This window comes from Pteropus medius, unplaced genomic scaffold (genome assembly GCF_902729225.1).
Source record: "Pteropus medius unplaced genomic scaffold, Ma_sr-lr_union100, whole genome shotgun sequence".
Taxonomy (NCBI): Eukaryota; Metazoa; Chordata; class Mammalia; order Chiroptera; family Pteropodidae; genus Pteropus; species Pteropus medius.
The window spans coordinates 6,441,958-6,445,099 of NW_024352787.1; positions in this window are offsets into that span (position 1 = coordinate 6,441,958).

Below are 3,142 nucleotides of genomic sequence, written 5' to 3' on the forward strand. Positions count from 1 at the left end.
TATTGTTACCCCCCCATTCAGATCTTAGAACTTAAACTTTTTCCCTTCAATAACCTACAAACTGGGCTTTGTGCATACAGAAATTCTGCTCCCAGTGATATTACACATACATGTATCTCACTTTCCATGAGAAAACTTTGATGAGTACTTCTTTTCACATAAAAATAAACCGACTCCATGGTTTGATATTTAGGACTCTTCAGATGTACCCTGTCATTCATTTTCTACACTTCTCCCCTAGATTCTAGCACCAACACCATGCTTCATCTGCTCTCAATTACTTGCTAAAATCATATTATATGTACACATCTCTCCATATCTTGCTTAATCCATCCTCTTTGCATAGCATGATTGCTCCTATTTTTGCTTTTGTAGCTATCATTGGTTCTCTAAAAAGGTAAAAAACATTTAAGACTAGAATCCCTTTCCATTCTTTGAGCTATTCTTTTGGAGAGCAAGACAAAATGTAATGAAAAAAGAGCAAAGTATATATTAGCTTAGGAAAGAAAAGTGTTCATGTATCTGTATAACCTTATATCACAATAAATAATTTTTATTTTTTTTTAAATTATATTTTATATTTGAGGATGCTAGAGTGCTAACTTCCTTGACTTTTTGTTTTCTTAGATTGAAAATATTTTTTCAATTTCTAAATGAAGCTTACATGTTTGTGATAATATTAATTATATATGTTTGTGATAATATTAAAAAATACTACATTGTACTTAAACTTACCATGACACATTTAGTAAGACTATTTTTCTGTTTATAGTATTTATTAAAAAAAAAAAATGCAATTATAAAATGAAGCAGCAGATGGAGCTCTAGAATGTATTAGGACTTACTCTTCCTACATTTTTTGCTTCCTGAATCTCAAGTAACTGGGAATTTCACATATACATACAGACCAGTTTTGAGGTCATTATAATACTTTAAAGAGATACTTTTATGACAGTCAATATCAAAGTTCACTTAAACGAGTGAGACAAGGCTGGTCAGAATTACGGAAAACTGTGAGCACATGTTGTACCTAACGGAGATACTATTTACTCGATTCCTGACGCTAATTGCTAGTCAGAAATGTGGACTAAATATTCCAGATTTTAAAATCCTGTATGTGAAGCTGAAAGTAATTTTATGAATTATTAATTAATTTCAAATTTAAAACAATATTTGTTTTAAACCAATTAAATCTCTGCACTTGATCTGTCCTAAAGAAAATGAGTTTGCCTTTCCTTGAATCAATAAGGCAATGACAACAACGATAGAGAGGCAGTGGTGGATTCCAGGAAGAGCTGAGAAGCAGTTTGGATAGGAATTAATAACTGTGATACACACAGAGAAATACACATTTATAGATAATTATACAATGTTTGAATGCAAGTATTTATCTGAGCTCTAGCAATTTTCCCTGTCTTGTTCTGTCCTTACCTACTCCTTAATTTGTTTGAAGCCATATATTAAAAGGGAATGCTCCAGAAGTTTTCTTTTTAAAATTGTGAGTTTCTATCTTTATTCCACATATATATGCTATTTTATTACAAAATTAACATATGCTCTTTTATAAGTGTGTAAGTCCTTAAATATAAATATATACACATCACAATGTTTTATGCATAGTTTGATCCATTTTTATAAAAGCAAACACATCGTATGTACATATTTTTATAAAAGCATATTATAATATAGTTCTGTGATTTATTTTTTATCATGGCTATCTCTATACTACATATACATTTAACTTCTCCAAAGTGAAATATACATAACATGTAAAGAAAAGGAAATAAGAAAAAAGGTAAAAACTGTATAGACATTTTTGTTCAGTAAGCAGAATATGTCTGAATCAGTATGGACAAAAACTGTCCTCTCCTTTCTTTTGTTCCCTCTGTTAGTCTCTCTCCTAAGACCACTCAGTGCTTTTGCTGGTGTAAGGTCTTGCAGCATTAAGTTTGATATAGTAGTTGAAGGATGCATGTTTTATAAAACATCTCTTTTATATAGAAATTAACTAATTTACTCAAGGCCATTGTCTCCAGTGTGACACTTTCCTAGGAGATTTTTAAAAAGAATTTTGATTTCAAGTAAATTTAGCTCTATACACAGTCTTTAGAACCAAAATCCCTGCTAAGGCACAACTCTTATATGCTTCTACCTGATTATTTTTATCAGTAAAATAGTAGTCCATTTCACAGGTATGCAATGATGTATTTGTTGATTTTTTGTAGATACACATTTACTTGGGGAGAACTAGTATCCTTCATTTTTATTCTTTTTCAGGACTATCTTACCTACTCTAACTAAGTACATCTTCCAGTTGAATTTTACTATAGTTTGTAAAACACAAATCAGTTTTGTTAGAATTTGAATGGAAATGAATTAAAATCAATACTCTGTGAAGCAGACTTTGCAATGCTATTATATATGTATTATATAAATAAGAGCACTGAGTCTCAGAACAGCTAACTAATATTACAGGAGTTACACAGTCAGTAGGCATTTGGGCTATGATCAAAACTAGACATTGAAGCCCCCAACCTAAACTGTGCCTCCTACTAAATTTTTATGTTATATATATTTCATTTCAATATCAATTTGGGGAGATTTAATGTCTTTACGATATTTAATCTCTCCAACCAGGAGTACATTATCCATTGTCTCTTGTGTTCAAATAACATTCATAATAATAATAAAGTAATATCTGCAATTAAGGTATTATGATTTTATAAATATGCACATGCATTTATTCACCATTTAGATATGTTTTTATTTATCATCACTTTCCATATCATTTCATGACTCTATTCATCATTACTCTTACCAATTTTTTGCCTCACGTACAGATTGGCTTAAGAAATAAAGTGCTTTAACTAAATAACAGTAAATTCGGCCTGTGTAAAAACAAAGCTAAATTTCTGGAGAATACTAAAAATAAAGATGTGCGTAAAATGTAGCTAGGCAAAGTAGAGAAATGAGCACAATTTTTAAATATTGCTAAAATCCATATTTAAATGGATTGATCTGATTTAAAAATTGCCTCAAAGCAGGATAAAGTATTCTAAACAACTCAGCTCCTAATTACAAACCATTGTCTTTCATTCTGGGATTCTGAGGCCCATTTCTTTCCCACTACAGTCAAATAGCA